This window comes from Perca fluviatilis, chromosome 20 (genome assembly GCF_010015445.1).
Source record: "Perca fluviatilis chromosome 20, GENO_Pfluv_1.0, whole genome shotgun sequence".
Taxonomy (NCBI): domain Eukaryota; kingdom Metazoa; phylum Chordata; class Actinopteri; order Perciformes; family Percidae; genus Perca; species Perca fluviatilis.
This window is the reverse complement of record NC_053131.1, coordinates 1046747-1074490: the sequence shown is the minus strand read 5'-3', so window position 1 is coordinate 1074490 and position 27744 is coordinate 1046747. Positions and strand designations below refer to the sequence as shown.

Below are 27744 nucleotides of genomic sequence, written 5' to 3'. Positions count from 1 at the left end.
ATTGGCGCCAACATAAACACCTGGGAGCTTTGTGAGACTGTACAGCGATTTGGACCATACCTGTAAGCGGGCTCCATAGCGCCCCCTAAGGCGTGGAAGGTCTTAACTTGGACATAGTTGCTCCGTTCTTCACCAGATTTAATACCCATATTGCCCTAACCATTGCAGACATATTTCCCATTTACCTTCATTAGCTCCGCCCAACCGGAAGGCGGCCATTTTTAGTTATGAATTTTTCAGGTGTTTTACATTCTTTCGAACTCGTCCTAGGCCGTGATTTCAATCTTCTTGAATCTTTGCAGGTAGTATCTGTTGACCCTCATGACGAAAAGTTATCCAGAGAATTTTGATAGTTGAAAAACTGCGCAAGTTATAGCAACTTCCTTTCTAAACAGGAAGTTGCGTTATCTTGGCAACAATTATTCCGTTTGCCCCGACACTTGACAAAGTTGTTCCTCATGGCTGGTTCAGCATCTGTGCCAAAGTTGGCGGCAATCGGCCATTAGATGGCGCTGTTTAAAGTAGCTGTGATAAAACCTCTTCTGAAAAAACCCACCCTGGATCATGAGGTCTTAGCAAACTATAGACCTATATCTAACCTTCCCTTTCTATCCAAGATCCTTGAGAAGGTGGTTGCTAATCAGTTATGTGATTTTCTACATAGCAATAGTTTATTTGATGACTTTCAATCAGGATTTAGAAAGAATCATAGCACAGAGACGGCACTGGTGAAAATTACTAACGACCTTTTAACTGCTGCAGACAAAGGTCTTGTCTCCATTCTTGTTTTACTAGATCTTAGTGCTGCATTTGACACTATTGACCATTCAATCCTGTTACAGAGATTGGAACACTTGGTTGGCATTAAAGGAATTGCTCTGAGTTGGTTTAGGTCCTATTTCTCTGATCGATCTCAATTTGTGAATGTTAATGATAAATCCTCCAAGTACGCTAAAGTTAGCCATGGGGTTCCTCAAGGCTCAGTACTTGGACCAATTCTATTCTCCTTATATATGCTTCCTCTAGGCAATATTATTAGAAAACACTCAATTAACTTTCACTGTTATGCGGATGACACCCAATTATACTTGTCAATCAAACCAGACGAAACCAGTCAGCTAGCTAAATTTCAAGCGTGCATTAAGGATATAAAATCCTGGATGACCTATAATTTTCTGATGTTAAACCCTAACAAAACTGAAGTTATTGTGCGGGGCCCTAAACACCTCGAACTTCATTATCTAAAGATATAGCTACTCTGGATGGTGTTGCCCTGGCCTCCAGCACCACTGTTAGAAATTTAGGAGTTATCTTTGATCAGGATATATCCTTTAATGCCAATCTAAAACAAACCTCAAGAACAGCCTTTTTTCATCTTCGTAACATTGCCAAAATTAGGAATATCCTGTCTCAAAACGACGCTGAAAAACTAGTCCATGCATTTGTTACTTCCAGGCTGGACTATTGCATTCCCTACTGTCAAGTTGCTCAAATAAGTTTCTTAAGACTCTCCAGCTGATCCAGAATGCTGCAGCGTGTTCTCACAAGAACTAAGAAAGAGATCATATTTCTCCTGTATTAGCTTCTCTGCATTGGCTTCCTGTTGAATCCAGGATTGAGTTTAAAGTTCCTTTTCTTGACCTACAAAGCTCTAAATGGTCTAGCACCATCATATCTAGAAGAGCTCCTAATACCCTATTGTCCCACTAGAGCACCGCCCCCCCCAGAATGCAGAGTTACTGGTGGTACCCCAGAGTCTCTAAGTGTAGAATGGGAGCTAGAGCCTTCAGTTGTCAGGCTCCTCTCCTATGGAACCAGCTCCCGATCTCGTTCGGGGCAGAAACTGTCACCTCATTCAAGAATGAACTTAAAACTTTCCTATTTGATAAAGCTTATAGTTAGGAGTGAGGAGTTGCAGTGTTCACCTAACTGGCCCAACTGCTTCTCTTCATAATTGTTAGATTAATAATACATAACAGAGTAGGGGGCGCGAGCCAAGCCAGATCCGGCAGGGGGAGTTCTAAGCCCGAAAAAGCTACCTCTCCTAATGACCTGTCTCTCTTAGTTACCTGTTATAGATAACGCTGTTATAGTTCTAGACTACCGGGGACTTCCTTCCTTTGACACACTGAGCTGCTCTCTCCTCTCCCTTTCTATTACTGTTACTATTACTATTACTATTACTATTTGTGTGCAGCCCGTCCCAGAAATTACTAAGTTACTAAAGTTGCTAATCCTAGCTTCTGGGGAGTTTACTCCCCGAGTCCTTATGCTTTTTCCCCAGCGTATTTCCTTGGAGAACGTTGGCACCAAGATCCTGGTCGCAGCTGGCGCCGGTCCTGCTGCACTCCTCGCTGAACTCAGTGATGTGCCCTGGCAAGTTATGCTGCCTCCTGCTGAACCCTGCAGCTTCCCGCTACATCCAGTCACTGTTCCATTATTAATGTGACTACTATCTCCACTGTTCATCCACCCCCAACCGGCTCGTCAGACACCGCCTACCAAGAGCCTGGGTCTGTCCGAGGTTTCTTCCCAAGAGGGAGTTTTTCCTCGCCACTCGCACTGCTTGCTCTTGAGGGAACTGTTGGAATTCAATTCAATTCAATTCAATTCAATTTTATTTATAGTATCAAATCATAACATAAGTTATCTCGAGACACTTTACAGATAGAGTAGGTCTAGACCACACTCTATATTTTACAAAGCCCCAACAATTCCAACAATTCCAGTAATTCCCTCAAGAGCAAGCAGTGCGACAGTGGCGAGGAAAAACTCCCTCTTGGGAAGAAACCTCGGACAGACCCAGGCTCTTGGTAGGCGGTGTCTGACGGCGCGGTTGGGGGTGTGATGAACAGTGGAGATAGTAGTCACATTAATAATGGAACAGTGACTGGATGTAGCGGAAGCTGCAGGGTTCAGCAGGACGCAGCATGACATTGCAGGGCATCGCTGAGCTCAGCAGGGAGTGCAGCAGGACCACGGCGACAGCTGCAACCAGGGTCTTGGTGCAAACGTTCTCCAAGGAAATACGCTGGGGGAAAAGCATAAGGACCCGGAGTAAACTCCCCAGAAGCTAGGATTAGTAACAAGCATTTCTCGGGACGGGGTACACAAATAGTAATAGTAATAGTAACAGTAATAGAAACAGTAATAGAAAGGGAGAAGAGAGAGCAGCTCAGTGTGTCAAAGGAAGGAAGTCCCCCGGCAGTCTAGGACTATAACAGCGTAACTATAACAGGTAACTAAGAGAGACAGGTCATAAGGAGAGGTAGCTTTTTCGGGCTTAGAACTCTCCCCCTGCCGGATCTGGCTTGGCTGGCCTGCCTCCCTCTACTTTGTTATGTATTATTAATCTAACAATTATGAAGAGAAGCAGTTGGGCCAGTTAGGTGAACACTGCAACTCCTCACTCCCTAACTATAAGCTTTATCAAATAGGAGAGTTTTAAGTTCATTCTTGAATGAGGTGACAGTTTCTGCCCCCCGAACCCAGATCGGGAGCTGGTTCCATAGGAGAGGAGCCTGATAACTGAAGGCTCTAGCTCCCATTCTACTTTTAGAGACTCTAGGTACCACCAGTAACTCTGCATTCTGGGAGCGCAGTGCTCTAGTATGACAATAGGGTATTAGGAGCTCTTCTAGATATGATGGTGCTAGACCATTTAGAGCTTTGTAGGTCAAGAGAAGGACTTTAAACTCAATCCTGGATTCAACAGGAAGCCAATGCAGAGAAGCTAATACAGGAGAAATATGATCTCTTTTCTTAGTTCTTGTGAGAACACGCGCTGCAGCATTCTGGATCAGCTGGAGAGTCTTAAGAGACTTATTTGAGCAACCTGACAGTAGGGAATTACAATAGTCCAGCCTGGAAGTAACAAATGCATGGACTAGTTTTTCTGCGTCGTTTTGAGACAGGATATTCCTAATTTTGGCAATGTTACAAAGATGAAAAAAGGCTGTTCTTGAGGTTTGTTTTAGATTTGTTGGGGCTTTGTAAATTATAGAGTGTGGTCTAGACCTACTCTATCTGTAAAGTGTCTCGAGATAACTTATGTTATGATTTGATACTATAAATAAAATTGAATTGAAATTGAATTTACATTTTTTTTAATTAATCAGAAAAATATTGATCTATGGGAAACATACTCTGTCTAACTACTCCTGGGGCGTGAGTCCGATCGGCACGGAAACTTGCATATAGACTTGGAGGACCCTCGTGACAAAAAGTTATCAAAAGAATATTGATAGCTAAGAAAAAGTTAGAGTGAATCGGCCATTAGATGGCGCTGTTAGAATTTCTTTTATTAATTATTCACATTGCGATATATGGGAAACATACTTTGTCTAACTCCTCCTGGGCCGTGAGTCCAATCTGCACGAAAACTTGGATATAGACACGGTGGACCCTCGTGACTAAAAGCTATCAAAAGAATTTTGGCATAGTATTTGGCATAGTATTTGCCTTTCTAGTGTTATGATTATGCACGGAGTTGCAATACACTAATTGATTAAACTGAGAAATCGGCATTTTCATTGTCAATGTGTTATATATCATAGTACCTAAAGAAACTGTTATTCTTTGGTGTAAAGTGAGCCATGAAAGAGTGGAATACATCTGATCTCTACTTGTTTTAATTGAGCAGCCCAGTACAAGTCTCGCTGCTTTATTTTGCGCGACCTGAATTTTAGTTAAGTCCTTCTTAGTTGCAGAGGACCACACCTCGGTGCAATATGACAAATGACATAATATTAATGACTCTGTTACTATTTTTTAAGTTTCCTGATTTACATATTGACAACACTTTTTTGTTATTGCAATGCCACATCCTATTCTGTTAACAATCGTATTTATGTGTTCTGTCCATGAGAGACTACTATCAATAACCAAACCTACCAGTTTAGCCTTTTCTACTTGTTTCATTCTTTGTCCGGCTATTTGTAACTTTAATTCCGATCCTAGCATCAATTTTTGTTTTGATCCGATGATCATACTATTTATTTTGGATATATTTAATGCTAATTTGTTTCCACTAACCCACTTATACACCGAATCTAATTCTCTAGACAGAACATGATTAATTTTATCACATGAATCTGAAGCATAGTAAACAGTTGAGTCATCTGCAAACATTGTGTAATGGGAAAATTACATTTAAGCACAATTACTTATATTTTTATGTTTAATTCGTACTTTACTGCTCTCACAAATGCTGAAAGAGTTTATCTCATTTCCCACAAGCAGATTTATATTCTAACTTTGTGAGACATCCAGTCTGGAACATTATGTGAGCACTGTTAGCCTGAACCAATAAAGGTACAAGGTTCCCCTAAAACTATCTCTAGTTTTCTCATGCCAGTTTAGCTGTAACTGCGGGGATGACAGTCGTACAGGGAGGAGGAGGTGAGATGGCTCCAAGATGTCTCTTGTATTTCTCTGATTGTCTTCATGTGTATCAGATTGCCTGTCAAAATTGTAGCGTCATAATAATCCAAGTGCGTATGTGCTGTCACTCTGAAGATGCATATAAGCCTGGTGTTCTTGTTCACTCATTTGAGAAACTGACTCCACACTGGGCTGCGGCCTTTTGTGAAATCATGTTGATCCTATTTGCAAATATATCTTTTTTAATAAAATACAAAAACCCAACTTGGTTTTAGTCTCAGTCTGTCTTATTTGTTTCAATTTACTAAACTCTGAAAACTCTTCCCCCTGCTGCAAAGGAAACTTCCACGACAATTGTCATTGATGCTTTTTTAACAGTTAACCCTTGTGTGGTCCTTCGGGTCCCGGTGACCCGAAGGACAACACAAGGATTATGTACCTCCCTTTACTTTGTTGAGAATTGCTCTCTAAACCCTGTTTCTTGTTAAGTAAGTAAAGTTTATTTCTAGAACACATTTAAACACAGTTTAAGCTGACCAAAATGCTGTACAAACAAGAACTAAGGTGCTGTATTAACCCTTGTTTAGAGAGCAATTCTCAACAAAGTAAACGGAAGTACATAATCCTTGTGTTGTCCTTTGGGTCACTGGGACCCGAAGGATAACACAAGGGTTAAGGGCAAATCGTTAATAAAAACCGAAAACAAAAGAGGACCCAAGCAACTTCCTTGTGGTAAACCACAAACTAAACTTTTGCAATTAGATAAAGAACCATTATAAAAAACCTGCTGAGTTCTATATGAAAGATAACTTTTCATTAATGTAACAGCAGAGGGAGAAAATCTGTAGCTCTCTAATTTCTCAATTAAAATATGATGATCAATTACATCAAAAGCAGCACTGAAGTCCAACGTAACCACACCAACTATTTCAGAATTATCCATACTTCTAAGCCATCCATCGGTCATTTGTGTGAGAGCTGTACTGGTCGAGTGTGCCTTTCTATATGCGTGCTGAAACATAGTAATGAAATTATTATTCTGGAAATAATTACAAATTTGTGTATGAATGATCTTTTCCAATATTTTACTGAGTGCAGGCAGAATACTTATAGGTCTACAATTATGCCCATTATAAGGTAATCGATTGTCTTTTATTAATGGAATAATTTTTCCTTCCTTCCACAAAGATGGATAAATCCCACTCGCTATGCACTGATTAAATATATAACACAACGGAGCAGCAATATATTCAGCAGTTTTGTTCAATACTATGCTGTCTAAGTTGTCTGTGCCTGGACTACCATGTGTTGGAAGAGACTTTAACAGGGCCATAACTTCAGCAAATTGTACGTAATTAAAATTAAAGCTACACACTTTATCTGCCATGATTTCATTTTTGATCAATTCACAGTAATTCAATTATTCTGTTCTAAATCCTTTTCTCAAATTACCAACTTTATTTATAAAATGATTATTAAAATAATCAGCAATTTCTTTAGAATCTGTCATAAAACCTCCGTCAGACTGTACAAAAGAAGGTGATGCATTTTTATTTCTCCCCATAATTTCATTTAGAATACGCCAGAGCTTTTTGCCATCATGCTTAACATTGTCAATTCTATTTTTGTAGTACTCTCTCTTTTTCCTTTTATGAATTTTAGTAACTTGGTTCCTTAATTTACAGTATATTAATCTTTCCTCCAATATTCTCGTTTTCACAGCCACTTGTTTAGCTTCATCTCTTTGCTTCATCATATTTTTCAATGTTGAATCAATCCACCTCCCAGCATGTGATTTTATTTTCCTATTTTTCATCGGTGCATATTTATCAACAATATTCAAAAGTATACTCATGAAAGCATTTAAGGAATCTCCTAGGTTGTGTCCACCGTACACATCTTTCCAGTCAAGATTTGTTACCTCTCCCACAATCTTTTCGATAGCGGATCCTTTATAAGACCTTTTATAAGTACTGTAGGAAAAAAAGCGACCGATTCTACTCTTGCTCAAAAAGCCAGAGTCTTTTAAGAACCACCGGTCACTTCTCAAAGTTTCCCCTTTTCTTATTGTGTTCGTTGAAAGGCAGACCAAGAAATGAATACTCAGGATTCGTTCAGTTAAACTATAACAATCTTTAGTAAAATGATATTGCAAACAGATCTTTCATATGCATATGGATCAGCCGCTCCTTCGAGACTTTCTCTCCTAGCCACCAACAAAGTCTTTCCGGGTCTGACAACCGGACCTTCCTTTCCCTATTCTTTTATTCATCTTCAGGTTCCTCCTCTCCCAATGCGTGTGGGGCCGCCAATTGGTTGGATATCACTCAGACTTTCTGTCTCCGAGAAGATAGAGAAGTTGCGCGCTAGAGATTGTCTGTTCCTTTAAGAGATTTCATTAGGTGCATTCTGTTCCAATTGTTTATTAAACAAAACAGGAGCACTTTTGCTCCACTAAATCTGAACCCGTCTTATCTTTACACATGCCAGACAGGAGGAGACAGCGAGGCCATCCCAGGCTACAGCACATTCTTATTCTAAACCCAATATATTTCTACACCCTCTTTTTCCACAGCAACACGCTGTGGAACATAATCCTAATATTGGTAAAACAAAATAATGGGATCCCTCTTTCGAGACCTACGTATGACTTACTGGCAATTTAGTAATCAATAATAAGCAATCAAAAGTTAACTGTGATAGTAGATATCATGACAGAGCGGTGTGGTGCATGGGTCTTATATGTAGATTTTAGCTCCTAATGTAAGCTGCATAATCCATTGCTCTTTCTATGACTATACCAATGGTTACAATTATTTTTGTGGAAATCCCTAAACATCGTGTATCATGCAAACTTCAAACAAACATCTCTTGTAATTAATTAAAAATTGTAAAATCATACTTCAAACCTATGTCTTACTTAAGGCTATATTGACTATGGGCTGATTTTCAGCCCCGCGCAATATCTGTGAAACAAAGAAGGGAATCTCTGACAGCAGATAAGAAGATAGAAAAACAGTTGGAGATAGGAAACGGGGACTCAGGGAGAGGGGGCACTGGGTGGTGATTGTGAGTAATTTAGACCCAGCGTGACTATACTCCTTCCTCCTCCTTGTCGGAGGAAGTGTCAGCCTCGTCAAAATGGTTCTCATAGTTGGCAGGGTGAGTAAATTCAGTCATGGCTAACATCTGATAAGCCGGGGGAGCACCCTCTTTTGATAATGCCGTTACTATCAGTCTATTGATTAGAGTTCTGAGACAGGGGACAAATTATAAAAAAATTCTCAGCATTATTTTTAAAATTTCTACTCAACTGTATTTTTGATTGATTTTTAGCACTTTACTTTTGTATTCTCACAATTTTCATCAGCTTTTTTTGGGCATTTGGAAAAAACATCTCTCTTAATTAATAGGAAAACTATCGTTTTAAATATTCCTCAGATAAAGGCAAGCAGTAGGTCAAATATATAATATAATCATAATCTCTGTGTTGAAGTTGTTGATACCTGGTTTTAATCATCATGGTTTCAAACCTTCTCAGCACTAAAACTCACAACTTCAACAGGTCTCAGGAAAGATGCAGCAACTGCAAAAAAAACTAGAAAAATACAATTTAAGGTTTTTAGGAAGTCTTTGAATGGATCATTTTTATCAACTTTTCATCAATCCAATTTGAACAGTGAAATGTACTTTAAATATTTACTGACACACCAACTGAACATTTATCTTAAAAGTAAAAATAAGTACTTCTAATTATCTTCTCCTAATAGTGTGTGTATTTTCAGAATGTGAGTCTGTGTGCTACTTAACTTCACAGTGGTGTCAGATGTGTCAGAGCAGAACGGGTCTCTCGCCCCCCTCCTTCTCTCAGTCCGTCTGCTGGTCCGTACCTCCAGATATCAGCGTCTTTTCCTTTGGTGAAGCAGACCTCGGGGTCATATGATTGACCCCTCCGGAGCCTTCTTATTTCAGCGTCATCAGTTCATCACACAATGCTCATCAGGCTTTGGGTAGGGTGTGTGGTTTGCTGCTGGCTCTTTGGTTTGACACAGTGCATCTCCAGATACTGAAGTCACAACCAGACGCCTAGCACAGGTCCACCATCCCTTTCCCTTTGGGCCAAGAACTGTAGCCAGAGCACAAACCTTTATCGTGTCTAGCTGTGCTGTGGTCTGAGGTGCTGTGATGGTCAATCTCCTGGTACAGTTTTTTCACCAGTCCTGCAGCTGGAGGGGGAGTGAGATGGACCCGATCGACACACATGAGGCGCTGTGTGGCACAAAACAGAACTCCCAAAAAGGCATTATTTGTTCTTTTATCAATATTATCACTTGGAAAAACTTCTAGTTATTTTAGTGAATATCAAATATTATAAAGCAGCATTTATTTCCCTTATGCTGGTTTAGCTCTATAAAATCCATCCAAATTGTGATAAAAATTTTGGTTTTGTAACTGTTCTCTTTTAGATTACTTTTAAAGGTTATGTTTCTGCAAATAGTGAAAGTCTATCAAAACAAAAATAAATTTTCTTTAAAGTAGTTTTTTAAATTAAAAAATGATGTGAACACCTTATTTATTAAACACCTTATTTATTATTGCTACTATATCCCTTCTATTTGAGGCATGACAAGCTCATGACAAAAAACGCCAACATATAAATAATCTGTTTAGTAGTTGTAACTTGTATAAAAGCAACAAAAATTCAATGAATAATTTCTTTAAAAGAAAAGGAAATTACCAAAATAGAATGTTTTCAACCTCAACTTAATACTTTAGTTTTAAGCAATTTGTGATATAGTAACCCAATAACTCACTAGAGTATGATATTAAATTAATTGTTTACAGACTGAAATCTCATATCAACCTGTATTGGTTTCAATATAACCAATAAAATAAGTATTAAACAAAAATATGTTGTTTATTTTATTTTTATCTTTAGTTTGCAACCCAAAGTTATACTACTCACTGTCTGATAGTTCTAAAAATCATTACAAATTAAAGTTTTTTATGCCTATAGAGCAAACCTAAGTACTTCTAATTTGACATCTATTTACCTTGATACGGGCGGCATATCACATTATCAATTGTCCCTAATAGCAAAAACAAACAAACAGTGTATCAGTGCAAAGCATTTCTTCATTGCATGAAGCGAGTGTGTGTGTGGTATGTGAAACCGCTATGTGTATGCTCAAAACTTCTTGGACTCCTCCTCTCTCGGTGAGAGGGTGTGTGTGTATGCGTGAAATTTGAGCTAGTTGCTCGCTGGCTGTCGTCCTGTCTGCACCTCTAGTGCTCTATCTTAACAGGGGTGTGTGTGTGTGTGTGTGTATGTGTGTATGTAGGGTTCTGTCAATAAAGTTTTCCCTACTTCTCCTTAGTGAAAAAACGAGTGTGTGTGTGTGTTGCAGCCGCTTAGTCACAGACAGTTCACTCCCATTTTTTCGCCCAAAGCGTAATTTGATCCAGTCCGCAGCTGTGCGACCCACTTCACACTCTACCTGCGTTTGGATTTCACTGTCAGCTTTCCTGACTTTTTCTCCAATAATTATTTACCCCCTTTAATATACCGAGGATTTTGAATTATTATCTTTTCTAGATCCACTACTTAGCGTTTTTGTCCCACCAAGTATGTTGATTATTATATTATATTATTTCTATATAATTTATTAAAACTCCTACGCGTCTGTCTCCTAGGAGTACTCTCTAGCCATTTTTAAACCAACACGCTAACAGTCTAGTAACCCAAACTAGATAAACATTTGCCACACAAATGAATACACTGACTGCTCACATCATCACGCCAAACACATTAGTACACTGCTTTTCACCTGGGTTTTCGAGACTGGATCGCTATGGGCAAATCGCCCTGTGAGATCACTTTTGCATTTTTGTTTTTTACCTTTACTTCGTGTCCCCAATTTACTTTATGCACTTCTGATTTTTTTATTTTAATTTTATATAGTGACACCAATTCTCCACCAGGTGTCCCTCTTAGACCATATCTCGAAACCCAGTTTTCCAGTCAGCTTTAGACAGCTCTTTCTACGCGAGATGTCTTTACTTTGTAATCACAGGACATTTATTATTAGACAACACTCCTCACTCGAGGTGTCTTTTTACTGGACGACACTCCTCACTCGAGGCGTTCTCAGTTTTTCCCAGGCGACACTCCTTGACTCGAGGCATCTGTCTCTGCGTGCAATATCACTTACAGTACTGGTTAGCCCAATTTGTAATTAAAACCCAAGATGTCTTACCCTCACAGATCCAAAAGAAATTTAGTTTTGATGTCCGAATGTGAGAATTTTGGTCTTTCTTAAAGACAAAACAGGAATTCTCTTACCTTTAATTTTGGTGCACCATTTGGATCCGGAGAGAAGAGTCTGAGTGTGTGAAGTCCAGCCAAAAAGTTCTGGTTGGCTTCTGTTGGTTTCCTGGTCTCTGCCTCACGTCGGGGGTCACCATGTAGGAAAAAAAGCGACCGATTCTACTCTTGCTCAAAAAGCCAGAGTCTTTTAAGAACCACCGGTCACTTCTCAAAGTTTCCCCTTTTCTTATTGTGTTCGTTGAAAGGCAGACCAAGAAATGAATACTCAGGATTTGTTCAGTTAAACTATAACAATCTTTAGTAAAATGATATTGCAAACAGATCTTTCATATGCATATGGATCAGCCGCTCCTTCAAGACTTTCTCTCCCTAACCACCAACAAAGTCTTTCCGGGTCTGACACCGGACCTTCCTTTTCCCTATTCTTTTATTCATCTTCAGGTTCCTCCTCTCGCCATTGCGTGTGGGCCGCCAATTGGTTGGATATCACTCAGACTTTCTGTCTCCGAGAAGATAGAGAAGTTGCGCGCTAGAGATTGTCTGTTCCTTTAAGAGATTTCATTAGGTGCATTCTGTTCCAATTGTTTATTAAACAAAACAGGAGCACTTTTGCTCCACTAAATCTGAACCCGTCTTATCTTTACACATGCCAGACAGGAGGAGACAGCGAGGCCATCCCAGGCTACAGCACATTCTTATTCTAAACCCAATATATTTCTACAGTACTAAAAATGGCTTTAGCTTTAGGGACCTTAGCTTTCTTATTAACAGCAATGAGATTATGATCACTAAACCCTACTGGTATTGACACAACATCATTACATAATTCTGGTACATTAGTATAGATGTGGTCAATACATGTTGCTGTTGTAATAGAGAATCTTGTTGGCACATTAACAATTTGATGTAAATTACAAACACTTATATAGGAAAGTAATTTCTTTTTCTTTGTGCATTCATCATCATTCCAATCAATATTCATATCTCCAAACAAATATAATTCACAATTGACATCAGAGACTTTATCAAGCATTTCACCTAAGCGTGTCAGATAATCCACGTGTGCATTAGGAGGTCTATAACAGCAGCCCACATGCACTGGTTTCATATAAGGTACATGGATTTCTACCCATATAGCTTCAATGTCATTACATGTTAAATTATGTTTTAACTTACAAGGAATGTTGCTTTGCACAAGAATGGCCACACCACCACCAAATCTATTTCTGTCCCTTCTAAAAATATTAAAACCTTTAACTAATAATTCCGAGTTCTGAATAGAACTTTCGAGATGTGTCTCAGATAGGGTTAATATATTAATTGAATACTTGTGCACTAAATTATTAATGTCTTGAATTTTATTCCTTATGCTACAAATATTTAAATGTGCCAAAACCAAACCTTTACTAGATTTAGTTGTACACATTAGTGTGATATAAGGAATACAATTACCAAACCCATCAAAAACATAATCCTTTTACCCTAAAATGTATCTTAGTCCTAAATCCTTTCATCTCTAGGCAAAATCACCAATTTATCATACCTTAGTATTGCCTTTTCACCTTGGGCTCTAGCAGCTTTAAGCTTTGGCCACAGTTCCTTTCTTCTTTGAAGCACAGCCCCAGAGAAATCTTCGTTTATGTAAGTGTTAGTCCCCTTAAGCTTTCTAGCGGAGGAAAGAATGCGTTGTTTATCCAATTTGTTCAATCCAATTTTATCTCAATTTCAATCTTCCCATCCAGTCCCAGATTATTGGAGAACATGTGTTGTATCTTCTGCTCCAAACCACTCCAACTCTCTTCCTTATCATCTATTATACCATCAATGACAAAATTTTTCCTTTTATGTTGATTTTCAATGAGGTCAAGCTTAGTGAACATTTCACCAATGTCACGTTTTAAATTCATTAAGTCATCTCCAGAAGATTTTATTTTGGCTTCAGATTCTTTATATCCTGATTTCATCTCCTCCATCATTTGTTGTGTGAATTCCAGACTTGTCTTCAACTCTTGTACATTGCGTATAACACCATCCAATCTGTTGTTTGTTCCCTCCATAAACACTTGTATGAAACATTTAAAGTTGTCTTGCTGCTGAGTTAGCATGTCTTTATAAAAATCTCTCTGCTGCTCCAGCATTTGGGAGAGTACACTCATGGTAACAACAGACTCCTCCTCACACACTGCAGCTTTAGTTTGCTTAGGAGGCATGATCTTACCAAGATGTACCAAAGGATAGTTGAATGATGTCAAAAATGCTGATGTCCAGGCCCACCTCCAGCCGAGGCCTACCAAGCCGAGAAGCCTCTCGACTTAGTTTAACACCACGCTCCTTATGCAGAGTTATTATACTCCACTAGACATAAAAAACTGAAGCATAGATAGAATTTGCTTCGATAAGTAAATCACTGCTAAGATTTCCAACAGGATTCTGTAGATGTTTGTTGGATTGAAATGAGGGTGCACGCTCAACTCAACCCTCAACCTTCAACAGGAACAGGAAGTGAACACGTTTGAGGTGTGTGGCATTTGAGAAGCCTGGATTCAGTGGAGTTGATTACCTGTACCTATGGAGCCCCCTGGCAACAACCGAGGCCAAGCACTACAGAACTTTGCAATTTTAACCAGTTGTGACAGGTGTGAACATTTTTGTGAGTTTTCGTGCATGCTAACGCCCTCAAAAATGCGACAAAGGACTCGGAAAAATAATAATCTGACGAAAAACAATAGGTTCCTTCGCACTTTCGTGCTCGGACCCTAATTAAAGCTGCGAGCAGCGATGGACGGGCCCTCGCGCCTCTGCGAGCGTCGGGGTTACCGGCGGAAGCCGCTCCTTGCGACCGTGCATTTGCGCGGTACTCAGACAACGCAAATCGTAAACAATGAAAAGGGAACTCCCGCCGAGTTCAACGATACCTCACACAAGACTCTACGTCATACGGTTCATTAGCTGTGAAAAGGGGCGTGGCTAAAGCATAGGGGGCAGGTCAAACCATCACCAATTAAAAAGGAAGTCTCTGCTGAGTTCAATTATACCTCACACAAGACTCTACCTTAGATGGGTCAGCATGTATGAAAGGGGGCGTGGCTTGAACATAGGGGGCGGGCCAAACCATCACCAATGAAGAAGGAAGTCTCTGCTGAGTTCAATGATACCTCACACAAGACTCTACCTTAAATGGTTCAAATATTATGAAAGGGGGCGTGGCCTGAGTAAGTGGGCGTGGTTAAAGTATAGGGGGCGGCTCAGTATCACATGTAGACCACACATTCTAAGTTTCATGTAAATCGGATGATGTTTGTCATATAAGGCGCATTTCCTGTTGCCAGCGGGGGGCGCTATGACCAAAAGTCAATTTTGGCCTGTAGGTGTCCTCAGGCCTGGACCCTTGTCAATCATGAGAAATTTTGCGCAGATACGACAACGTACACTCAAGTTATAAGAACTTCTTTGTTCATCGCTAAACACTCAAAATGGCCGCCACGCTACGCCCACACCGTCTGACGAAAAGTTTTTCTTTTAAGGCGAGACACTACAGGTGAATAGGGTAAAAATTTAAAATAATAGATATCACCATGAAACTTCCTCAGTTGATTACTTACATAAGTATATATAAAAAATGTATTACAAGTTATGCAAATTAGGCATTATCTCATTAAATATGCATGATTTTGCATATATTTTCGGTAGATGGATCTGAACATATGATAAAGCCAGGTGCAAAATTATTTTTTCATTTTGTTTCAACACAAGATGAAAACAAAATTACAGAGGGATTTCAAGATATCTGCTTTCATTACCTAGAAAATCCAAATATACTGTCCATAGCCTTAAAAAATCGATTTTTTGCTTAAAATGTCACATAAATCAGGCCAGGAATGATTTATTAACAAATCCCTCTGTAAATATCTTCAGAATACTGCTAAGTGTATAACTGGAAAGTTTGGTGTACATAGGTGCTACATAGGCTGAGATGTTTATACTGGAAAATGACAAAAAACTCATTTTGAGAAAACGGCATTTAAAGATTTAAATAGGGAAATTTAATACATTTCTATTGGAAAAATTGCTCATAAACAGAATAAATGCCCATGCCCTTAGTAATAATAATAATATAGAATATTTCAAGCTCATGAAAATTGACTACTTAATAAAATGACAGGCATATAAGGCCTACAACTGCAGTAACTCAATGAATTAACATTGGCGTATCATGCACAAAGTTGCCGACAAAACCCACGCTAGACAGTTGTATGGACACAGAACAAGACCAACAGTAGATGTCACAGCTTTCTAAAGTCTAATTGTCCATTTCAGCACCATATGTAGGCTATTTTAGCTATTCTTAGACTCTTGTGGCTGTGTTTTACACTGGCAGTTGTGACAGCTTTCGAGATCCTGAGCATATCAGTTTCTCTTATTGAATTGACCATCACAACTGTGCTCTGAAGCCACAACTTCTCCATAACAGAACGCATGGCAGAGGCACCTTCATCAAGATGAAGATGGCCATATTGCTGCTGCCTCAAGCTTACTTTCCCCACAAAACAGTCCCCTCAATCAGCTAATGGTGAAACTAACTAACCAGTCCCTTCAGTCAGCTGATGGTGAAGCTAACTAACCAGGCTCCCATCAGCACTGGTTCATAACAACACAACAGAACAACACTAATTATGAATCATTCAAAAGATCAATATTTAGAACATTGGAGAAAGCAAACAAAGTAGACTAAATTGTTATTTGAACACCAACTAAGTCAGACAGACCGGTCAGTGAGAGAGAAAAAGAGAGAGAGAGAGAGAGACAAAGAGAGAGAGATTTTTTTTAGATTTTTACAAAACACTTTATTTACATAATTATAATTTGTGCAGGTTCACAATTAAATAAAGTGCTAATGCATTAAAATCTCAGTAGTTGTATTTAAAAGAAAATATTATCCGATAAAAACTTGTGTAAAAACCAGCTTATCATCAACCACAGAACAAACAATAAAAAACAATTAAAAGCATCCATGTCTCCGATATGTTTGTAGAACCTGAACTCTAACCAGAGTCTGGCCCTGATGTTACACTCTCAGAAATAAAGGTACAGTGAGGGTACAATTAAGTACTTGCAGGTACAAATTTCACAAATGTGCCAGCAAAGGTACAAACATGTCTCCAGCTGAGTACCAAAAAGTACCTTTCCAAAGAAAAGGGTACACAATGAAATATGCATGCTGAAAGGTACATATAGGTACCCTTTGAAAAGGTACATTGTCATAAATAAAGTAATAGTAAAGGTACAATCTAGTTCTTTAAGGTACAACATTCACAAATGTACCATTAAAGGTCCTATCGTGTTCCCATGGGGTACTAAGAAGTACCTTTCGGGTACACATCCTGTAGGGTACAAAAAAGTACCTTATTCAAGTCAAAGGGTACACTTCCTGTGGAGTACTCAGAAGTACCTTTCAAGTGACAGGGTACACAATCCTCTGGGGTAGCAGCTACTTATACATGCCTTTTCTAAGACTAAATACTAAATCCAATGTATATAGGCTAGATTAGATTTAGATAGAGCCTATGTCATAATTTGTAAACAAGTCTGCCGAATCGAAACGGGTATCTCTCTCCCCTGCCTGTGTGTGTGTGTGTGTGTGTGTGTGTGTGTGTGTGTGTGTGTGTGTGTGTGTGTGTGTGATCGGCCAGCTTGTGGAGTTTAATATAACTCCGAAAAGACAGTTACCCACAGGTTCCCATTAATCTTATGATGGACATGTGTTGTGATATTGAAACAAATGAACCATCAACGGCGAAATAAAATACTCTTATTAACGAGAGCGGTCTGAGAGACCTCCGGCCTACAGCGGTATCTCTGAGCAGGACATGGCCGAGTGACAAGCTAGCGGCCCCGGCATGCGCCTGCCGGCTGTCCCCTCACGTCATGGAGCTTCTCAACTCCGAAAACTTTGAAGCAAATTGTCAATTCGGCATCAATTTTCACAAGACTGCCTATATTCGAAATCTAAACAGTTCATTTCTCGCCTAAAACGTTGTCAGAAGTGAATTTGGTGATGAATAAGATGGCGAAAATTGTTAAAATTGTCCCGTTGTTGGTCTGTCTAATATTACAGACCAATATTATATTGTTTTTTCGCGCCGGTATTCGCGTTCTAGGTCAGTGGCCACGCCTCTTTCTTTCATTCGGATTGGCGGCAGTCTCTGGAACCTGCAGGACGCTTGGCAGCTCAACAATGTCCCTGCCAACTTTACCCTCAGATGAGCGGATCCAAACGTTGATAGAAGGTGGTTTAACTATGACAGATGGAGAAGCGCAGAAATTCAGAGGTGAGTAATACTGTCGTTAGCTAATGTACATTTGAAAGTGACACTTGCGGCCGCTGATTAAAGTTGGCTGATCAGCATTTGCTAACGTATTAGCTTACGCTTTACGCCGGCCGTTACTTAACGTTAACGTTACGCTAACGCTAATTACGCTAACGTTAGCTACAGTTAGATCAAGCTAACATTATATCGGGACTCATTTGTAAGTTACCACTAACGTTCGTTACATGTAGCTAGTTGGAAAGATTGTAAAGAAGAAAGCTTAACATTAGCTGACCTTAGCTAGCTAACGTTTGCCAGTCAATTCGGCTAGCTAGCTAGCTAGCTTACAGTTGGCTACAGCTATCGTTGGCTAGCTCGTGTCCTTCGTACAGCCAACGTACTCAACTGAAAAGTTGAGTTAAAGTTAAGTTGATGCCCAAATAGTGCTGCAGCTATGTAGATAATACATTATGTAAGTGTTTAGTGTACGGGTGTTGTATATTTATAAGTTGAAGATGTTAGATGATGTTCGATTCCATTTGTGCACGTGGAGCTGTGTAACACAGTTTAAGTTAGAAGATGGCGTCTGTGTTGTGTGGAATTCCCGCGTCTTGTTCTCTATGGCAGTGTTTCTCAAACCTTTTTTTAATATTGTACCCCCTTTGAATTGCTTTCTAAGCCAAGTACCCCTGACCAGCGCAAAACATTTTTGGTAGCAAAAAAAGTCTCTATAAAGAGGAAGAATACAGCGGCAGTGATAGATTCCCTAAACTACAACCTTATTTCAACAAACATTTAAATGCTACATTTCAATTGTTTAGAATATATCGCTTAATGTATTCATTACTATAGTATAATTATTTTAGGAATTATTCATGACATTTTTAAATTAGCATTTTTGCTAAAAAGTCATGTACTCCCTGCAGTACTCCAAAGTACCCCTAATGGTACACGTACCCCCATTTGAGAAACACTGCTCTATGGTACCAATTAAATCTGTGGGAATTTATAAATGTGGACAACCAATTACTGTTTATATACCCATAATGCATGTGTAATGATCAAATTCAATGTGCTATTTATTCCATAGAAAATGAAGTGGATGGAGAGACGGTACACCTGGGCTTAACTGACTCAATGCTAGACCATCTATTCAAAGACTCGTTCAAAAAGCTGGCCAAGTTCCTTCAAATAGTACGACAGATGCAGGAGCCTGGACACGGAGAGGCCTGTTCCACTCAAAGCAACACACAACCCAACACAGGTAGGTCTGTCGCACTCACATCCATCTACACACTGTCCCGCGCGCGGCTACTCACCGCACAGGTAGTCTTAGGTCTCCCACCTTCCTTCCACCTTGTTACCCTCTCCTTCACCATGTCACTAGCTGATATGTGCTGTGACCATTAGTGCCCTGTAGTTGCTAAATACTCTGTAATCCCTCTTTCCCTCCGGGGTCAATTCCTTAATTGTCTTTCTGCAGCTGTTGGAGGAGGTGGGTCGTGTACACTCCACAGCGAGCATTGGTGTCACTGATGGCTTTAACCAGATAGTTCCCAGTGTTTGCCCTGGCTCAAGGAAAATCTCCACTAGCTAAACAGTACTTGGAGGCCAGAGAAGAAGCGCTCACCGAGGATCTACCAGGTACTTACAAAAAGCTTATTATAAGAGTACTCACACTTTGATAAGCGCATGCAAGGAAAAATCAGACAATTCAAAGTGCATAATCAGATTTTTTTTGTGTGTGTGTAAACTACTGGATGCCTAAAATTTCCTTCTGGGTGAATTAAGTATCTATCTTGATTCTCTTCTAGGAATGGACTTCAGAGCGGTGTTCATCCTCCGTTCAATCAATTTTAAAATGTGTGGATCATCACATCATGATGGGAGAGGTATGCATCTCTAGCACTCTAGTGTTTCGATTTCTTTTTTTTTGGGGGTGTCTGTCGACTATCTCTCTCTTTTTTGACCAAACGTGTTTGCATCCCTGTCTGCTTTGTTGTATTCTTCAGGGTGAACCCAACACACCATAACCAATTGTCCAGGTGACCCAAGAAGACTGGAAGTCCATATTTGGGGGACGTAGCTCTTGTTCCCTGAAGGTAGACGGGGTCGAGGTGTATGAAGGTAGAGGAAGCAACGATCTCATTGTTTTATTCATATTTTGTTTTCAATCTTGAATACCAACCCAAAAACAAGAACACTCTGACCTTCCTTCAGCGATGTATTGCGGGAGTGTATTTCACTTTGAAAAACGAGGAATTCTCACCATGCAACACATCCACAACAAAAACATCTTGTGTGGCATACTTGACATTGTTAACGGTTACTTCTGAAACACGTATAACTTTATCTTCACTTAAAGAAACATCAGTGAAATATTGAGGAAGCACATTAAATGGACAACTACACTGTACCCCATAGGTTGCTCTACTGTCAGGATTTTGCCAGATACATTCCAGGTGATACTGGTGAACGTCAGATGTTCTTAAAACATAACTATCTTCCTGAAATGTGTCTTTAATATCTGTATATGTTCCCATACAATGTCTACAAACTCTTCCTGAGTTAAATGACATACTGAATCCACCAATCATGTGAGCTGAAAGGTTATCCCCTGAAATGGTAGCTAGGGCTGCATGGACATTCTGATCAACCCCACCAACAGTGAGAGTGAGCCTATCTGTTGAGAGCACTTTAAGATCATCTAGCAGTGGCTTTAGGATAACTTCTAAGCCACACTCCTTTAAATAGGAATAGCGCACCAGTAACGCTAAATGAATATGCTTCACTTGAGACCTGTACTTTCCATGTACATTACCTACAGTTTAGTAGAAGGCGCACAGTTTGTTTTGTTTGAACCCAAAGGACTTACTACCTCAAATTCATCCTCATAAAAATGCAGTCATAATGCATTTGGATATTCTCTGAAGAAAGGATGCTCTTTATAGTACAATCCATCACAAAAGTCAGTTAAGACCTGTTCATCTTCAATATTTACAGAGACTGTCATCCCATACATCCTCATGGGAACAATATTTTTTTTTAAACCTCAGAAATGGGAACATAGGAGAAGCTACCTATTTTATGTCCTGTAGACCCTCTTAAAGTGTATTGAACTGGTTCAGTCAAGTCTAACCTCGACTTACAGTATTCTTTCAATTTGAACTGAGAAGAGAACTCTTTTGATGCTTCCTCAAAAAAATCATTGGACTGTAAAACCTGCTGAAGTTCAGGACATCCTTTGACATTAAAACCATTTTCTTTAAGATGATAAGATAAAAACTCATCGTAATTCTCCTTAAAAAAACAAAATAGAAAGTTTACATCACTAAGTATTTCTTGCTGAACAGATTCTGGTAAATTGTTTTTTCCCCTGCATTTTAGGATGAAGCTACAAAGATTATTTTTAAAGTTATATAAAAGTGTATCCATACAAGGGGGGGTTGGACATCTGCATCATTATCGCACATAACACGCTCATGTTCATCTTCAGAAGCAGGTTCCTCACTAGCAGGATCACCAGTAGGTAAAATGCAAGCTCTGTTTTTTATAAACGTGACATCTGAAAGATGGGTAATTGGAAAAAGTGGATTGGCAGTCATTGAGTCCACATGTGATCGAGAAGCCTGCCTCAGGGGCACGAGTTAGTCCCACATGTTGGACCAACTTCATGAGAGTTCAAGTTTTTCTTTGGCACTTGGGTCACTGTTATACACGAGGGTGTAAACAAGGCATTTAGAAAAAAAGATTTAGTAGATGAGGTTTATCGCTCTGGTTACAGTCGTCGGCAGATGTTTTTGTTGATGTGTTGCATGGTGAGAGAATTCCTCTTTTATTTTTTTTATTTTTTTCCAGAGTGAAATACATTTTTAATGTGGACACTACGTGGGTTCTCTGTGGAAAACTGATATTTCCAAAGTATTTTAGCCAGCACTTTTATGCTTATTCAGTCAAATATTACCAGGAATGGACTGATACGGCCTGGGGCAGAGCTAGATTGTAATGCTCTTGATATACAGTGCCTTGCGAAAGTATTCGGCCCCCTTGAACGTTTCGACCTTTTGCCACATTTCAGGCCTCAAACATAAAGATATAAAACTGTAATTTTTTGTGAAGAATCAACAACAAGTGGGTCCCAATTATGAAGTGGAACGAAATTCATTGGCTATTTCAAACTTTTTTAACAAATAAAAAACTGAAAAAGTGGGCGTGCAAAATTATTCAGCCCCTTTACTTTCAGTGCAGCAAACTCTCTCCAGAAGTTCAGTGAGGATCTCTGAATGATCCAATGTTGACCTAAATGACTAATAATGATAAATAGAATCCACCTGTGTGTAATCAAGTCTCCGTATAAATGCACCTGCTCTGTGATAGTCTCAGAGGTCCGTGTAAAGCGCAGAGAGCATCATGAAGAACAAGGAACATACCAGGCAGGTCCGAGATACTGTTGTGGAGAAGTTTAAAGCCGGATTTGGATACAAAAAGATTTCCCAAGCTTTAAACATCCCAAGGAGCACTGTGCAAGCGATAATATTGAAATGGAAGGAGTATCAGAAACAAAACTAAAAAGACGCCCGGCCGTCCCTCTAAACTTTCAGCTCATACAATGAGAAGACTGATCAGAGATGCAGCCAAGAGGCCCATGATCACTCTGGATGAACTGCAGAGATCTACAGCTGAGGTGGGAGACTCTGTCCATAGGACAACAATCAGTCGTATACTGCACAAATCTGGCCTTTATGGAAGAGTGGCAAGAAGAAAGCCATTTCTTAAAGATATCCATAAAAGTGTCGTTTAAAGTTTGCCAAAAGCCACCTGGGAGACACACCAAACATGTGGAAGAAGGTGCTGTGGTCAGATGAAACCAAAATCGAACTTTTTGGCAACAATGCAAAACGTTATGTTTGGCGTAAAAGCAACACAGCTCATCACCCTGAACCCACCATCCCCACTGTCAAACATGGTGGTGGCAGCATCATGGTTTGGGCTTGGCGTTCTTCTTCAGCAGGGACAGGGAAGATGGTTAAAAATTGATGGGAAGATGGATGGAGCCAAATACAGGACCATTCTGGAAGAAAACCTGATGGAGTCTGCAAAAGACCTGAGACTGGGACGGAGATTTGTCTTCCAACAAGACAATGATCCAAAACATAAAAGCAAAATCTACAATGGAATGGTTCACAAATAAACATATCCAGGTGTTAGAATGGCCAAGTCAAAGTCCAGACCTGAATCCAATCGAGAATCTGTGGAAAGAACGGAAAACTGCTGTTCACAAACGCTCTCCATCCAACCTCACTGAGCTCGAGCTGTTTTGCAAGGAGGAATGGGCAAAAATGTCAGTCTCCGATGTGCCAAAACTGATAGAGACATACCTGCGCCTTACAGCTGTAATCGCAGCAAAAGGTGGCGCTACAAAGTATTAACTTAAGGGGGCTGAATAATTTTGCACGCCCAATATTTCAGTTTTTTATTTGTTTAAAAGGTTTGAAATATCCAATAAATTTCGTTCCACTTCATGATTGTGTCCCACTTGTTGTTGATTCTTCACAAAAAATTACAGTTTTATATCTTTATGTTTGAGGCCTGAAATGTGGCAAAAGGTCGAAACGTTCAAGGGGGCGGAATACTTTCGCAAGGCACTGTATATACAATTGATGGTGATGTCTTTGTGACAATGAAATACTGTGTGTAAGAATATTTAAAAATTACACTTTCAGATTGTACAAATATTTTAGCACTGGTGTGTATCAACTAATCTTTAGATGTTGTATCTTTCTTTCTAACTTTGGTCATTAAAGTGTATTGCAAATGAAGATTGTGGTGTGCGGGAGTTATTCACTTTCTAGTATTTGAATTTGTACAATTTAACTTCTTTTAAATCATTGATTGTGGGGAAAGAACAAAACATTGCCTCCTTTTGCTCTCATTCTTTTCTATTTAACAAGGACATTTTTGCCACTTAATAGGTACAATGGCATCGTTGGCGGGGATGTCCTAACGAGAACAAATTGGTACCATCTAATGGGGTACGTTTTTGTACCAGTGGATTAAGGTACAAATGTATTGCTAAGGTACAAAATTGTCTCTCAAAGGGTACAGTATAAAAGGGTACAACTCTGTACCTATGGTAAGGGTACAATTGCTGTACCTCGGGGGGTACCACCCCAGCGACGAGCCATTTGTACCTTTGAAGGAACATATTCAAGGGTACATATTTGTACCTAAAAGGCACAAACTGTAGGGGTACTTCTTTGTACCCATTAATATGGTACAAGTTTGTTCCCCTTGGGGGTACTGCCCCAGCGACGAGCATTTGTACCTTTTTTTTAACTTTTCTGTACCTTTATTTCTGAGAGTGTACAGAGCCAGACTGCCCTGGTCTCCTGCCCCTCTCTGTTCTCCACCCTGTTATTTCTGCTGATATAAATCGCCATTTTGGCTTCACCTGAAAGGCAATTCAGGAGCTGCCATTTTTCTTTTTGTGCTCCCATAATAAAAACCCTCTCAGTAAAAACTACGTTAAAAAGACTAAAAACCAATGTTAAAAGAGAGAAGAAACCAGTGAGTCTCTTACACCCAGTAAACATGTGGTACACAGTCTCTCGGAGGTTACAGAACAGGCACTGGCTAAGAACAGCTGGGTTAAGAACAGAGATAAAAGCATTGGAGGCGACAGCACCATGTAAAGTCCTCCACTGGAGGTCAGCGGTCCGTTTTTTGAGGGGAGGCTTGTATAAAACCCTCCACTGGGGACAAGGATGTCCCCACCTGTCATTCCAGACAGTGGGGGGTCTGCCACTCAGTCCTTTTTTATTGATGGCTTTCACACAGTTCTGGTAGAGTGTCACTTTGTCTGCTCCGTGCAGGGTAAGCTTGCCCGGGCTACTGACAGCTAGCAGGGGGCCGGTCTCCTCTCCAAACTCTGGGCTCATGTAGACTAGGGAACGGGTCTGTGGGGTCTGGCATAGTCTCTCCCCGGCTGTACTCTATGAGGAGCATCCTCTCTCTCCCACTCAGCTTCTGGGTCCATAGGTTGAGGATTCTTGTGTGACCCGGATGGAGGTCAGACCCAGGAGAGAGCCCAGAGCCCCGGCCCCCGATAGTCCAGGCCCTACTGCCTCCACCAGCTGCTGCAGGCTCAGGGTCCTGGATCGGTTCAGGGCTGCCAGCAGCCCGGGCACCCAGCTGCAGATGTCCAGTCTGCTCCCGTTGACCAGCGGCTCCTTCAACAACCAGTGCAGAGAGTCAGACCTATCATTCAACGTACAGTTAAAAAGGGCCCACGATTTAAAAACGCCCTGATAAAAAGGAGGAAACCTACTTAACTTTAAAAATGTAGGATCAGTTAAGAACAGAGCAGCATCCAGCCCCAGTTTACTCACATGTCTGAGGGTACAGCTGGTCACGTTCCTCCACACCAAGTCAGGCGGCTGTCCCCCCTCCTCTCTTGGTAAAAACAGCACCCCCTGTGGCACCCAGTGTAGACCTCCCCAAAAAAAATCTACCATTTTTCGCTGTATCTGAGCTAGTAGACCTGACGGGGGGTCCACACAAGCTAAACGGTGCCACAACAGGGATGCAACCAGATTATTTAAAACCAAAACTCTACCTGTATAAGACATCTGAGGGAGTAGCCACTTCCATTTGTTCATTTTATTTTCAATTTTTTCCATGACGGTCTCCCAGTTTCTCCGCACCATGACCTCATTTCTGAGGAATAGACCGAGGTACTTCAGGCCGTCTCGTTTCCAGACCAGGTTTTGGGGGAGAACCGGTAGACCGTCATGCCATTCACCAACAGCGAGGGCTTCACTTTTTTGCCAGTTCACCCTCGCTGCAGATAAAATATTAAAACCGGAAACAGTGTTTTCTAAAATATCCAACTCATGCTGGCTCTTAATAAAAACAATGACGTCATCAGCATAAGCCGATAAAACCATGTTCCCACTAAAACCAGGTAAAATCAGACCTTCAATGTAGTGGCGTAGTCTGCAGAGGAGAGGTTCTAGGGAGAGTGTGTAGAGCATCCCGGACAGAGCACAGCCCTGCCGGACGCCTCTACACACTCTAAAAGGAGCACACAGACTGCCGTTAAACTTCAGCACACTCTCAACCTCACTGTACAACACCTGGATCTTGGCTATGAAACCAGCGCTGAACCCAAACTTCCCCATTACTTTCCAGAGGAAGTTGTGTTCAACGCGGTCAAAAGCCTTTTCCTGGTCCAGAGAAATCAGACCAGTGTTAAACCCCAACGAGCTGGAGACCTCCAAAACATCCCGAATGAGGTGGACATTGTCCACCATGGACCTGCCGGGCACACAGTAGGTCTGGTCCCGATGGATGACCTGCTCCATAGCTCTCCCCAGCCTGGAGGCAAAGACTTTGGACAGAAGCTTGTAATCCACACACAGCAAAGACACAGGGCGCCAGTTTTTTATGTCCTGCAGGTTTCCTTTTTTTGGTAGCAGCGTAACAACTGCCCTGCGGCAGGACATGGGCATGGAGCCCGAGGCCAGACTTTCATTAAAAACTTCTAAAATATAGTGTGAAAAGATGTCCCAGAAGGCTTTAAAAAAGTCAACAGTGAGGCCATCAATGGGGCACGTGTCCCCTGCATACTCTGCAGGGCAGTGTGGACCTCCTGCAGTTGTATGGGCGCCTCAAGACAGGAGTTGGTCTCCGCAGAGACCTGAGGTAGCCCACTCAGGAACTCCTCGTGTAGAGCCTCCTGCTCCTCGTACTCACTAGAGTACAGAGAGGAGTAAAACTCTACAGCTCACCTTCTTATCTGCCTCGGCTCCTGATCTCCTGCCCTGTGTCTGAGAGCAGCGTGTGGATTACCCGCCCCTGCCCATTCTTCCTCTCCAGGCCGAAGAAGAAGCTAGAGGGTGCATCCATCTCCGAGATGGTCTGGAATCGGGACCTGACCAGTGCACCCTGTACTTTAACGTCCAGCAGGTCTGCTAAAGCTAGCTTTTTGATTTTGAGGACTTCAGAATGTCCTCGATCTCCTGTGGACTCACTTAACTTCTCTAGTTCCACTATATCACTCTCCAGGTCCTGCATAGATCTGGTGATGTCACGTGTGACGTTGAGGGTGTGCTGTTGACATAAAAGTTTGATTTCTGTCTTACCATGGTCCCACCACTGCCTAAGCCTGCTAAAATCACCCTTTCTCTGTCTAAAAATATTTCAAAAAAATAAATAAGGACCTCTCTAAAATTTTTGTCAAAAGTTAAAACCGAGTTAAAATGCCAATAGGCACTTTTCAGTTTCACATCTCTTATAAAAACATGACATAAAACCAAAGAGTGATCAGTAAAAACAGCAGGAACAGTATTACACACTTTAAAAATATTAAAATGTTGTTTAAAACAATAAATACGATCAAGTCTGGCTGAGGAGATCCTACTCTCTCTGAGGTGGGACCATGTGTACTGTCGGCAGTCTGCATGCATCCTTCTCCATACATCCACCAGGCCATGGGCGGAGACCAGCCGCCCCAGAGCATGCTGGGAAGCTGGATGCGGCTCTGCATGGTTACGATCTAAAAGAGCATTTGCAGTACAGTTAAAATCCCCACCCAAGAATAAAAAAAAACCCACCTACCTTTTCTAAAAAGATCTTTCTCTCTGCACCAGTTGTTGGGGCATACAGGTTAATAAAAACAGCCGTAAAATGATCAAACTGAGCTTTGACTAAAAGCAGCCTCCCCTC

At 40.7% G+C, this 27744-nt stretch overlaps 1 long non-coding RNA gene across 1 annotated transcript; it reads left to right on the top strand.

Annotated features, from left to right (window-relative positions):
- Positions 1-19004: 19004 nt before the first annotated feature.
- On the top strand, positions 19005-19911 carry LOC120549750. Its single transcript, XR_005637428.1, has 3 exons — positions 19005-19282; positions 19502-19662; positions 19833-19911. It is a non-coding gene; the product is annotated as an uncharacterized LOC120549750 (long non-coding RNA).
- Positions 19912-27744: the final 7833 nt, after the last annotated feature.